The following is a 14,930-nucleotide window of genomic DNA, read 5'->3' as shown; positions in this document are numbered from 1 at the left end:
CCCCCCCCCCCCGCCGACAGCCTCCCTCATCATCGTCCCTTCTCCTCCCCCCAAAAAACAACAGGAAACATGAAGAAAAATAGAAGTGAAACAAGAGAAAGAGATATTTTTCAAATATACGATGCACTTTTTTTTGGATGCGCAATAACTTATTTTTTTATAATACTAAATATATATATATATGTATGTAAGTATGTACGGGCTGGTTCACGAAAAAGGAGGAGGAGAAGGTAGGACTCTGTAACAAACTGTGAAGGATTTGAGTTTGAAGGGTGAGTCAGGGGGGAGAGAGAGAGAGAGAGAGAGAGAGACCCTTTTTGTAACAAACTCACAATCCATACGAGGGGTTCACTGCTTCAAACCAAAATAATGCAAAAAAACAACAAAAAAAAACATATAGTGGATAATAGATGTCGTGCTGGTAACTGTACCAAACGTAAACAGGGAGGAGTTTATTGTTGCATTAAATGTTGCATAAATCGATGTCCGGCTGCGTACTATGAATCCCTGCTGGATGAGTTCAGGGTGGACCGTGTTTCTCCATTGGCCGAATCCCAGTCCTGTCTCCGACGGTCGGTCGGTCGGTCTGTCTGTTCGTTCTCGTCTGTAACAGGTCAGTGGACGGACCGCTGGCACCGCGTAGTGTAGATCCCTGCGTTTTTACTCTCTTTTTCCACCACCAGCACACTGTTCAATGTCCCGTGAAATGAGAATATTTGTGGCTCTGAGGGGTGAGGGTGGAGGGGAGGGAGAAGGGGGAGGGGGAGGGCAGTGCCACCCTCAGAGCTTTGCCAAGACGGTAAATATATGTAAATATTAGCCTTTAATATGTTTTCTCCTCGTAATGCTGTATCATATTATTCTGTAAAAAATGTGTCTTTTGTTTTTACTCTAATCATTCAGGAACTCAAATTATTGTCCTTAGCTTTTTCTTCTTTTTTTTTTTTTTGTCGTTGCCATCGCTGTAAGTCATAGAGGAAGTGTGTTGGGGTTCTCAGGGAACTGTGTCGGAGCGGACACCTGCGCAGCACCACCGCCATCACCGCCGTTGCCATGACTCCCGGCATTCTAGGCACAGGAGGGAGAGGTCAGCTGTGGGACGACTGTCAGGTTCAGCTTCAGGTTTGGACAAATACTCACAGTGGAATACTGGTGGTACTGCAGGTCTGGCTGTTTGGACTCAGTCTGTGGGATGACGTCAGATTCTCAGCAGCTCCAGGTCTGATGTCAGTTTTTTGAGATATGTCAGGAATGAAAGATTTTTTTTATTATTATGATTATGAATTAGTTTTTTTAAGCAGGTGAATTAAATTAATTAAGACCGAAATTAAGGAAGTGATTTTATTTTTTCGTTGTTGACAGATGCTTTTTAATGAACGTGGTAATGTTGTGAGCCAGAATTAGAATTTTTTTCTTTTCTGAAAAATTTTTTTTTTTTAACATTAAATCTAACCACTTCTACAAGCGGTGTTTCCATCAGAGATTTCCTTAATTGTGCAACGTCAGAACCAACTTCCTGTTTTTATGTTTTTCGTTTTGTTTGACCTTTGCGATGATTCCAAAAGAAAAAAAAAACCTGAATTGAATTGAACGTAACGCAGTCAACGCTGCACAAAGACACAACGTGTCGACGTGTTTTATTAATCGGCATCACACACCTTTATACATCGACTTCATGGTGATGTTTTTTTTTTTTTATCAACTTTCGTTCAACTGAAATCTCAGAAACTGACGTGAGAAAACCTGAAGTTGAAGTGAAAGAAAGTGCAGATCATGTGACGGTGACATCACGTCTTTATTATATGGAACATGTTCCTGTCATGAGCAGCACCAGCTGAATGGACACTGTTGTACATTATCACACACACACACACACACACACACACACACTGCACTATAGTCCATTAACTGATGTCTGTGCTTCAGCCTGCGGCTGTGACGTGTTCTGCTCTTACTGACCTTGTCTTGTTCGTCCACATGTCGTCATGAATGTATTTTATACTGTATCCATACGTACTGAGGTACTGTCTCAGCTGAATATGCTACAGTCACCACATGTGAAGTAAATGCACTCTTTCATTTTTCGCTCTCATCACAGTGAATTTATTCATTTTTGTATTTTTTTTTTTTCTGTTTTTATTTTCACCACTTTAACTTCAATATTTCATCGTCAGGTTATGGCTAAAAAAAACCCTCCATAGGATTTTTCTTTTCATCATTTCATTCTACTACAGCTAAAGAAAAGGTTGTTTTGTACCAGTGAAGGTCTCCTTAAAGGTACAGTTGGGGTTTTCTGTTGTTTTTTTTTTTTTTACTAATTGTTCATCTCATTTTGTTTGTGTCCCGGCCTTAAAACAATTTTTTTTTTTTTTTTGCTTGTGTTTTGTGTTTTACATAATGCCTTATGAGGACACATTTGGTTTTTATATAAAGTATTGTTTGTGTGATAGAGCACAGGTGCACATGCATGCATACGGTACAGGACAGACACACACTGAGTTCCGGAGGCTGAAACGGCGGCTGATGATTGTAAACGTTGTCACATCACTGCTCCGTCCTCTGTGTGTGTGTTTTTTTTTTTTAGTCGGGATTTTACTCTTGTTCAAAGTACGGTCGTTTGTTGTTTTTTTTTTTTCTCGTGCGATGGTTTCCTCTCCACACAGTGTCACGTACGGTAGTGTGCTGCAGAATGTCGATGGGCTCAGAGGGGGCGTTCGGACCCGGCTGTGTCTGAGGACGTTCGTCTGTCGCCTGCTTTCCTCAGAGGTCACGGGAAAAAGAGAGACGTTTAGAGGAACAGTGTGAGGTGTTTTAAAAACCACTTATACTGAAATAAACTTGATGAAAATCAGACTCAGTCTCATATGTTCTGTTGATCTGGAACGGCCATGTCAAACTTAAATAACAGGAAGACAGTGTGGATATAACCACTCAATGATGTATTAATATTTCTTTAAAATAATTGTTATTTTTTCAAGTTCCAGTTGCCTTAAAAAGTGTACGCTGGACTACAGACTATTGATGGTGAAAACAAATCATACCGAACTTTCAGGTCTTATTTTTCAGTTTTTGACAAACGGCTCCCAAACAAAGAGTATTGTTCAGGCCTCATCTGAGACTCCGAAGAAGGAAAACAAAAAGGAGTAGCCTTGTCAAACACAATCAAACAACGATGGTTAAAAAAAACACACGCTTGACAGTTTGAAATTAGATTACTTTTGAGTCCACGGTAATTCAGTTCAACCTATCAGAAGTCAAAAATCCAGAAAACACACACTGTCTATTTGACAACTCTATTTCTCTGTCCTTTAAACTTTAATTTAAAAACTGCTGGGGTTTTTTTGTTTGTTTTTTTTTTTTTCAGACATTTGATCTAGTCATAAATAATAGTATAATCTCCACGGGGACCAAAAAAAGAAGACTGACACAGGGTGCGGACCCTCGTAGTTAGCATCGTAGAAAACGATAAATCACAATTTTCCATTACTTAAATTGTGCTATTGGAAAATACTTTTTAAAATTTTAGTTTAATTAATGATAAGACTCTTAACTTAAACCCAGCAGTACAGTGTGACAGTGCGGTGTTGGTCGGCGGTGTTGTTGAACACTGCTATCGAGTGTCTCTGACAGACAGTCTGCTGGGGCCGAACACACACTCTCTCCTCCTCTGCTGGAGAAATCACGGCTCTGACCTTGTCAAACACACAGACAGAGGCAGCAGGCAGACACGGCCCAGAGGAGAGAGATGATTATGGTTAATGCCCCGGAGGCCTTTCAGGATCGGAGAGTTTGCCTCTTTGCCCTTTGAAAAGATTTAAAAGTATTAAAGTTGTTGGAGTTTGGATACGCTGGAGACGAGCAAATCAAAGAAGTGAGACTTTTTATTTGACTCATTATTACTTCGTCTCATTTAATTTAGGAGTGTGTCCTTTGGCAAGGTAAATATCACATCATATTGATGCTCCTTTAATGAAGTTAAGAGACGTCAGCTCTGCTGTAGAGTTGGAAAATGGTTTCCCTTTTTTTTATTTGAAAGTCTCAGGTGGACAATACTGATCAGTCAAGACACCACTACAGCACTCGTGTCCAATTACTTCAACGGACAACTGTAATTCACCTCCAGTGTGTAGGAAACATCAGTAACAACCTCAACACGTTAGGGAGCGTCTCCCAGTGTCTCCAACAGCTTTGAAACGTTTGTTTTTGGTGTTAGCTGTGTAGCATCAGCATCATTGTCTTCTTCAATCACAATGTTACAGCACATGGTTGGATGAATGGATGAATGGATGGATGGATGAATGGACATATGGATGGATGGGTAGGTGAAACAATGGATGAACAGATGGTTGGATGTTGGATTGATGTTGGATGGACCGATGGATGGACAGATGGATGAGTAGATGATGGATGGGTGGATGGATGGATGGATGCATGGATCAATGGTAGATGGGTGGTTGGATGGATGGATGGACATATGGATCGATGGGTGGATGAACCGTTGGATGAACAGATGGATGGACCAATGGATGGATAGATGAATGAGTAGATGATGGATGGATGGGTAGATGGATGGTTGGTTGGATGGTTGGATGGATGGATGGACATATGGATGGATGGGTAGATGAACCGATAGATGAACAGATGGATGGTTGGATGCTTGGTTGGTTGGTTGGATGAATGGACAGATTTATGGTAGAAGATAAATAAAGTATTTTGTTTGTGAGTCTGGAAGAACAGGATAAATTCCAAACACCTCCTTTAATTAGCGCTGTTGTCTTCATGACCGTGTGTGAACTCCTCTGGTTGTGCTGAGCGTCTGTGCGGTTCCTACACCTTCTACCTGTCAGCCTGTTCATTAACACCAGCCTCCAGCGTCCATGTATTTCCTTCTATAGCTTCTGTGCTGACGCCCAACACTGACTCTTCAGTCATAATATATTTACATTGGCTTCCTGTGACAGCGCCCCCAGGCCAGTGGGTAACGTAACGTCTCCCAGCAGCGTACAGCGCACGTCTGCACCAAGTCTGCAGCTCCATTAGAGAGTAATTACTGCTTTAATGCGTCTGAGTGAAGTCGGTGCAGTTTGTTTACACTTAAGTCACATGTTTTGATCAGGGCTGTGTCAGCGCAGGGTTCTCCACGTCACCGCACCGAAACCAGAGAAATGCCTTCATAAACACAACTGTAACAGGTGACAAATAATCTGTTTTTATAAGCACAGTGCGCTAATCTCACAGAAATACTTTTATACTATGGGTTTTGTCTGGTCCAATATAGAATACCAGTACAATCCAAATAAATAATAAGTCCATGTCTTTAACTCTATTAGAAAATCTTCATATTTAATCAAATATAATTTTACAAACCATGAAAACACGTGTGTTTGTATTTTTTATTTTTTTTACTTTCAAAATTTATCAAGCGGGCCGGAATGAACCCCCTAATGGGCCGGTTTTGGCCCGCGGGCTGTGTGTTTCACACACCAGACTTAAGTGAAAGAAATATGTTCAAAATACCAGAATGAAAAAAAATAAAAATTTGATAGGATAAGATATAATCGTATAATTGGTAATCCTACGAAAACGCAGAGAATTAAATATTTCAAAGTTAGTTATTTTTCAGAAACATTGCACATATCACTATGACTGGAGCTTCTCCTCCAGCCATAGTTCATCATCATCATCATCATCCTCATCCTCATCCTCATCATCATCTGACCCCTTTTTTATCACGTTTTCACTCTCCTGAAACTGCAGTCAAAGACCGAACAACCATCAAGTGTAGATGACCGTTAATGTCCTGCTGTTTTATGCACTTTTATTGGACGAACATCCTGCTCTTTTAGACCAATAGAAGATACTGAAATTGCAGCTCTCCTAGCAACAGGACTGGGTGACTATGAATAGCCACTAACTACTGTACTAACTCCACGAAGAGAAATCTTTCTCTTTTTTTTAACTGCAACAAAGTGGTGATTTTTTTCCCCCCTTTTTTATCACGTGTCCTTGTGCAAAAATTGTGATTTTTCAAATCAACAAAGATCGTGTTGCCTGACGATTCTTTTCAAATGATTTCTTTCTTGGCTCCTCTCGCTTCCTCTTGGCTGTAGCCTTCACATACGAAGTCCACCAAGTCCTACTCTGCTGCCATTCCCCGTCCTCTACAGAAGGATAAACACGTTGCTTCTGAGTTTTATGTTAAGCACTGCAACAAAAAACCTCCAAAATGTATCACAAAAGAAATCCTGTTACAAGGACATTTCCTTCAAAACACAGAGAAAAAAATGAGGAGCAAAAAAAAAAAAAAAGCAAATACAACAAACCAAGAATTATAAGAAGACAGAATTGATATAAAATAACAAATCAACAATAAAAAATAAATAAATAAATAGAATCAAATTCATTGAATTAATAGCTAAATTTTTAATAACAATAACAATAACTATTGAATGAATTATATATACGTATTACGGTCAAAGGGAGACGGAGAATATATATACGTTTTTCCTTATTTATTCTATTAGTGCACTGCTGTGACAAAATGCAATATAAAGTAATATATACATATAAATATATATAATTATTCAGTGTTGTAGAAAGGAAATCATATTGCAAAGAAAATATTGCTTTATTGAAATTATTTCTTATTGAATATAATTGTTTTTAATGAGAAGGTAAACACATGCACACGTGGGTTGACGCCCCAAATCACGTCACACTCCATCACCTGTGCACGCAGCCAACACGTGGGCAGTTGGGGTTTAGGCAGCTGTCAATCAAGCACATTAACGCCTGGAGCTTCTCTGCGCTGTCACATTAACAGGGACAAAAAAAAACATAATGAGGAAACAATGTAGAGATGTTTGTCAACATGATGGAGACGTGTGTTCAGCGGAAACAACGCCGGACACCGCAGCTTGATCCCGGGTTCACGGCCCAACTCCGACCTGTGGCGTGGAGCCCTGAGGATGCCTTTAGCCTTTAGCCTTTAGCCTTTAGCTGCTGCAAGTCAACTGTGGGCTTCGAGAAGAAGGTAAACAACCGTTGTTTATAAATACCGTATCAAAATACAAATACAGTCGGCCCATTGAGGAAAAACAGCCCATAAAGTCAATTAATGATGTTACTGGGAAAACGGGAGTAATTTTTTACAAGATTAAAGTGGGAACTTCATAGGTTCTAGTAATTATAAAAATAATTTAAAAAACCGTTGAAAATTTCCGAGGATATTTTTGGTACGTAACAAACAAAAATATTATTTTCCTGGTATTAGGAACCTTTTTTTAACAAGCTCAAGTTAAAATAAAACTTAAACTTCGATTTAAATTAAGTAATTAAAAAAAATTAAAAATAAAATGATTTTACTATGCAAACTTTAACCAAGATATAATAAAAATTTAGATTATATAATAAATTATGGCACAATAACCAATGTTACCTAATAATAAAATTAATAATATTATATTTCTAACAATGAAGATAAAATAATACTAAGAAAAAGTTAAGCGAATCAGAATAAATGACATAAAATCCAGTTCATCAGGAAGAAGTCTGTGGTGTTTTCATTGACAATTCAGCAGAAATCTTTAGTTCTAAAAATATATGTTTTTAATAATGTTTTTTAAAGAGCTTCCAGTTGTTATGTTTAATTGGACCAAATTTTTTTTTTTTTACAGATGGCAGCGTCCCGCAGGAGAAGATGGTAAAGACCAATGGAATGGATGGAATTGAGGTACACAAATGTGTCCATGGGTTCTTGAATGCATCCCTACGCTAGCTTGTCCCGTAGTCAATCAGCTCCAAGCATGTGAGGAATTCTGTTATTGGACCTCATAAGAGCTGGAACTGTTGACATGTTGGTTGACTCTACACTTGGTTCCACTGAGTTCCACATAGGTTCACAGTTCCTTGAGAAACATTTTTGGAATAATAAAAAAAAAGCTTATGTCATTCCTGGGCACCAACGTGTGGATCAGACGGAACTTGAGAGACACTGCAGACGTCACCGAAGCTTTTGTCATTCCTGGGCACCAATGCGTGGATCTGACGAAACTTGAGAGACACTGCAGACGTCACCGATGTCTGCCGTCGTCACTGACTCTTACATGCCATGTCAGATGTTTCCTCCAGTGGCTTGAGAAGAAATAAAGGAAGTTTATGCCTCGGAAATTCCAACCCAAACCTCATGGTATTTGGATAGACACGCAGTCATAACTTTGACTCACACTCTTCCTTCTGATCTCACATCCTGGACATAAACTCTGACCACACTCGGGATTGAGATGCCAAGAAGAGGAAGATGTCTACGTCTAGTGTTTACCAGGAAACAGCCGGACCCTTTGACTCAAGGACACGTGGCAAATTCAACAACAAGGTAAGTTGACCACTACGGTTTTTTTTGTTTTTTTTTTACGCTGTGTTCTCCGCCTGTGTCCATTTACCTTTGGCTCCTGCTTTTTAACATCTTTGATAACAATCATTTGTGCTAATGACTGTGTACGAGGCACTCGCTCAGATCCAAGGCTTTGGTGGATCAAAATGGCTGCAAGGTTTTGATTGACTGGATTGGAGATAAACGTTTTTAAATGCAGTGTGATATGGCAAGTATGTTTATGAACGTGTACTCCTGTAAGTCTGAAGTTTATATTTATGACAGGTTGCTGGTTCTATCACTCCTCGTGTGCCTGGTTTTCTCTGTGACGCTTTTTCACGTTTTGTTCTCAGTGTTTGGGTTGTACTGCACTACATGATGTTAAAGACCCTGTTGCTGTGACTACATGTTTATACTGACTGAACTTTGATTGAAATCGTATGCTTTGAGCCAGTCTGGAGTCTCAGCTAATGAGTCCATTCAGAGGGAAACGTCACAGGTGTTTGATGCTGATTGTTGTTTGACAACTGATTGACGATTGTAGTTGTTCCAAACAGTTGTGTGACTTGTTGTGCACCCTAACATACTTCCTTTGGTAAAGACACTCTTTATTTAATCTATATTAGAAAGATTGGTCCCATGGTCGGTTCCATAGTGCAGCAGTTAGCACGCCCGCCTCGGAAGCAGAGATCAGAGAGTCCTTGGTTTGATTCCCAGAGGAACCACATGTTTGGCGCCTGCTGCGGGCAGCCTGTTAACAGCATATTTGCTGCTAACACAACAATTTCCCAAATATGGGATCAATATAGTACACTTTTTTTTTTTTTTAGAAATAAAAAATAACTGATATTTAAAATAATAGATTTGAAATAACACCAGAAACGGGGCTTCTTAAAAAGGTCATCTTCCTTCTCCTTCTTCAACCTAAACTTGTTCCTGTCAGAAACTGATGCGTTTTTCTTCATGACTCTAGATCCATGACCGATGACATCAGCAGGCATTGTATTTATTTATTCTACCACTTGGAGTCACCAAATAGAGACTTTTCCTCTCATTTGAACCATCAACACAGCACACGCTCACATCAAGGAGGTAGCTTGATGACTGGGTTAAATGATCAGTTATTCTTATTTAGTTCATGAATGACCAATTAGTAACGCAGCATGTTTTAAAAAGGCTTTTCACCTTTATGTCAATGTCTTGTGATTGTCAGCATCGTGAGTTTGAGAGCTGATGTTTGAATGTGAATTACAATATCATATTGTGTGCGCATGTGTCCGTGTGTGTGTGTATGTGTGTGATAGATAGTCCCGTTTCCATCTGCAGTGTGAGAATCTCACTGTCCTCTCTTCCCCTTCGTTCTCCGAGTAAGGCCTCCACTTGACATAAAGGCCACATTTGTTCTCAACCTTGTGCCATTGTTCTGCAGGCCTACTGTTAATATCCGTTGCAAATCTGCTTACTTTCAGATTCCGCCAATACTGGTGGGGAGAACAAAGAGCGGACTTTGTGGCCCGTTTAGGACCCAGAGAAAGGACGCAAACAGAGGGTGTCAGTGTGTTCCTTGACTCTGGGAGGGCGCTGACAATGACAGCAGTATGAAGCTGCCTGTTGATTGATCAGTCTGATGTTGTGCTGTGTGGGATGGATGTCACAGACAGATTTAAACAAACAAAGGCCCAGAGGAAGTGGCCTGGTTTAACTGAGGGGTTTAGAACGGATGAATATGCTCCGAGTTGAGTGGATGCGGTGGGTCTTCGTGTTCTCCCTGTAATCCATAAATAATTTCAGACTGTGTCGTGATTAAAGCAGATGGGGAGGGGGCAACCGACGTTGATTTATTGCAGAGAAAATTACAACAAGCCACATCAAAGTAGAGGCTGCAGGTTGTGTGTTATTTCTCAAGTGCCCATAAGCTGTGGGTTCTGACGTTGATGGAGAAACATCAGTGGGTCAGCAGTGAGGAGGCCGCACCTTCACCACAGACATAACTGTTAAATCACCACTGTCATCATTAAAGACAAACTCAAACAGCCTTTTAATTAAAAAAAAAAAAAAGGAAAATATTAATCAAGCCAACATACCATATTTAATTAGTTTGTTTTAAATAAGATAAAATGTTAACCTTTGTGAATGGTCAATCCTGGTGCAGTGGTGGACATTTGTCCTGGTCATGGTTCACAATATAAGTTTACTGATTTGGCCACCTGTCCAGTCAGTGTAAAGTTGATGGGGAATGTTATTTTTTTAAATTTGAACTAAGACGAGCTGAGTTTGTTTCACTGTGACCTTTATACATAAAAATATTTCTGAGTTGTATGATGTTTGAAGTTTAACAATGACACATTCAGCTTTGTTAAGAAAATGACATTGAAATTCTAAAAACCTCCTGGATGAGAATTGACACTAAATTAAACCAGCAGAAACCAATTTGATATCAGGTGCACTTTTTAGATGCATTTCTTTCTGACTCTAAAAAGAAAACAAAGACAGATTTATATTCCCAGTTGATTTCCCTGATTTTCCACAGTCAGTTTAAAACACACACACACACACACCCAGGGCTTGACTAGTAAACCAAGAGCCAATTTAAAAAAAATGAATTTAAAGTAAGGATCCACCGGAGCAGGTCCTGAGGGTTTTCTTGTCCTTCAAACGGATCGAGGTAGAAGGTTTTTGCATCGCTGATTTAGACTTTGTGATTCATTGAAAACCTCTGAGGATCAATTAGACCTTCATTGGTAACAGAAAAAAAAATCAATAAAGATTAGTTTTATTAAAAAATGTTTTTCAGAGTATTTTAATATCCAGCCAAGTTGTCATAGAATTCATTGTCATTTGTTTGGACCAATCAGCTGATGAAAAAAGACGGAGTTTTGATGATTCCTCTGAGTCTCCTTTAAATTGCGAAATTTCCTCCTTGATACTGTATCGATATTCTCCGTCTCTTTACATTTGCTTTGGTGAAACAGCCTTTTTTTGTATGTATTGCTATGTCTACTAGCTCTGTGTATACTTTACTCAGTACAGTACTAGGTACGGCCTTCAGCTTGGACCGTGTGGGTATGAAGAAAACTTAGGTTGAAGCGAAAGTGTTTCAACATGGATTTTTCTGAACCACATATCTTTGCACTTTTTTGTTAGGAGACAAAGTTGAAGAAATTGAGATTATTTTAGGAATTTATTTACATAAGTAGAGTGAAGGATGTGCAGAACTAAGTAAGTTTGAGGTGACGTCTCTGACATGATCACGACTACAGTAAATACCAGTTTAGAGAACAGAGAATAAACACAACACGTCTCTGACCACAAATATTCAGTCTTTTTCTCCTTTAACATGAAGACCCTGAACAGCTTTGTCTGTGATAACAATTGAAGGGACAAGAGGACAAAATTGAAAGTTTGGTAAAACCACTTCACCACGCTTATCACAACCTTCCTGTCTGTGTTATTTCTGTGACCGTTGTTCAACAAAGCTGTCTGAAGGCCCCTCACATTGAACTTCTCTCTGAGAGAACTCGGATCATTTGTTCTTCCCTGTGTTTGCTGCGGAGTCTTTGCAGGGTAGGTTGACCTGGCCTCAGAACAGTGGGTCCAGCTGTGTCCAGGTGTAATGAGGGGAGTTGTCCCTGGTGATGAACGCCACTTCCATGTCATTTCAGACGCTCTCTGTGCGACAGCAGCTTGTTTATCTAGTCTGGGCAAGATCGCCATCATTTTCCATTCTAACCAGCCAAAGTCGTCCCCTTGCTCCCCCACCTCTGGGTCTGTGTCTCCCCTTTAGCTTATTTACATCGCTCCCCTGTCAGAGCCCTGGGCCTCCACATACCTGACATTCAGCCAGAGATCCTCCTGTTCTGGGTCTCCTCCATTTTTTTTTTCTCACCGTGCCTGTCTTCCTTCTCTTCTCAGCCCCCTATGGCTCTCCCACCTCCCCAAATTTTGCACCCTCCCCCCCCGCCCCCCCGCCCCTCCCTCAGATGAATATAATTTGTCTTCAATTAGCGCACCTTCATCTACACATCCCTTAGTGTCCGTCAGCTTTTTACGCCGCCTCCCTTTTCCCTCATTTGTCAATTTCTGGCTGTGCTTGTCTCTGTTCGCCTCGTCTGCCACCACCTCAGCATCACCCTCTCAACTCCCCTTCCCCAAAGCACCCTTCTCTCATTTCTTTGTTTTCCAGTTTGCTAATTCAGTGGCTCAAGTCCATTTTGCCAAAAGTCTGGGGCGACGGGCTAATGCCTGTGAATACAGCCTGGGAGACATGAGGCCCTGCCAGCTTCCAGAGTCATTACTGAGGCTCAGTCACAGTCAGACCGGCAGACATGATAACACACACACACACACACACACACACACACTCTAACAGAAACGTAGAGGTCTATTAGCATTTTTACTCATCTGTGTTCGGTGGTCTATGTTTGCTGGCTGATTTTCAGTCCAAATCACTGTTGCTTTGAAGAACTCGGTCCAGCTGGACTTTCACCACCAGAATCTCCATTCTAATAACTGATTCATTATTCATTTGTCACTAAATAAAAGAGCCAGACTTCTATTCACAGCCCAGTTTGACAGATGAAAAAATACTCACTTCTGTGAAACAGAGACTTGTGGGTGCTAAAACGAATATATTGTAATTTATTCATTAGTTAGTGAAATATTTGGAATATTTTTTATGTTTTTTCCCCAAGTATCAGGTGCTTGTACTGAATCAATGGTGCCAAAAATTAAAGCCAGTAGCATTTGCTAACATGCAGAAAAAAATCCAAATCTTTAAACCAGCAGTGATGATTACACATATTAAATGTCATCTATTTCCAACATAAATGTTTGTTGTTATCAGGCAGTGAGGGCTGTTTTAGTCCAAACACCTTTGTGTCTCAGGTCTCCATCTACTGGTCAGTTCAATGATCTTTTTCATCCGTCTATAATCAACATTTGTGACTCAAAGTCTGTGGTTTAGTTCTACTGAGTCTTTGTTTTCGACCAATCACAACAACAGGCGCTGCACAACACAGAGAACCCACATCTCACGGTGGTTTGCAGGAACTTTCATTTTTTAGTCTTACAGTTTCTATGACTGATCTCAGAAAATCCACCTCAATAACTAATAGTAATGTGGGCACTGTGATTAAACTGCTGACAATAACATAACCTTGAAATTTTGAACAAAAGTCTTTTTAATGCCTCAAATGGTTCAAGACAAATTATCGAGCTACCTGAAAAATGACGGAAAAAGAACCAAGACAGACCTGAGAGTTTATATAAGTAATCTGATCTGCTACAAATACTGATGGGTTATTCTGTGGATACAAACGGCTCATTGTGTTTAATCCAAGACTGTCACTGAAACCAGTTCATCAGTCGTCAAGTAGAGTTGTAAACAAACAGACAAAACCAGAAACCCTTTGGATGAAAGGAAAAAAGTCAATTAATCTCTCTCTCTCTCTCTCTCTCTGTCTCTCTCTCTCTCTCTCTCTCTCTCAGACATTGGGTGGCAGCCGTTAACCAGCCAACCATAGTAACAGTAACCCTGTGATGTATATCAGAAATGGATGTAGGCAATTAGGAAAAAGCCCAGCCGTTAGGAAATTTATCACATCCGCTAACATTTTCTTGAGGAATTTATGATCGGCGTCATAACTTTAAAGAGTTTTTCAAAAGAACACGATGACAATTCTTGTAAAATATGATCCAATTAAAGGAAAAAAATAGGCAATTAAAGCATCCTGAGTAATTACCAGCCGCCCAGACTTTAAAGAGGCCTGTTCACAGGCAAAATGCCAAAATGACACTAGTGAAGAATCATGTATTCGAGGTAAGAAAGATTGGCTTTTGTTTTGCTGTCCAAGGGTTATCTGGTTTCATATCTCTGGTTAATGCAGCATATACACCCGCCACAGGCGAAAGCAGCGGGTCTGCAGTCTTACCATGGTTGGTTGTGTTGATGTTTTGTGTTATTTAGACTTAGAGCTGTCCAAGGGCACTGTTCAATTCATTAGTCTTACATTGTCATTTCACACAAAGGGAAATCTGGGCTTTTAAAACATAGTTTACAACATAGTTTAAAAATGTTGGTATGTTTGTAATTGTAGTAGTGCAGTAGAACCACTTAATTGTCATTGGTGTATAAAGTGCCTCCTTGTGGACCAAAATGATATAAGATATTTTAGACATTGTTGCTCTGGGATAAAAGTTGCAGCAGCAGCCAAAGAAAAGAAAGAAACAACTAATGGTTTAAGGTAAAACATGAGACCACTGGGATTTTAAATATTCTGTGCAGAATGTAAGCAGATATGGAGTCTGTTGTTGGCTCTGTGTACTGTGTACTGACTACTTACAGTACTACTACATACAGTAGGAAAAGAGTTTGAGGAGCTTTAATGAAGCTGGTGCCGTTGTTTAAAGTTTACCAGTGTGATCCGTTCTCTGCTGTTTGGTTTTTTTGGGTGTTTAAGACAGGATGCCACACCAAAAGCAAATATAGTGGGCGGTAAAAGAGGAAGACATTTGGCTGGGAGCGGGGCGGCTAAGGTAGGTTGTTCAGGGGGCCCTGGTA

Source organism: Cynoglossus semilaevis, chromosome 4 (assembly GCF_000523025.1).
Source record: "Cynoglossus semilaevis isolate Cse_v1.0 chromosome 4, Cse_v1.0, whole genome shotgun sequence".
NCBI lineage: Eukaryota > Metazoa > Chordata > Actinopteri > Pleuronectiformes > Cynoglossidae > Cynoglossus > Cynoglossus semilaevis.
The sequence above is the reverse complement of the archived record's forward strand: the minus strand, read 5'-3'. Positions refer to the sequence as shown.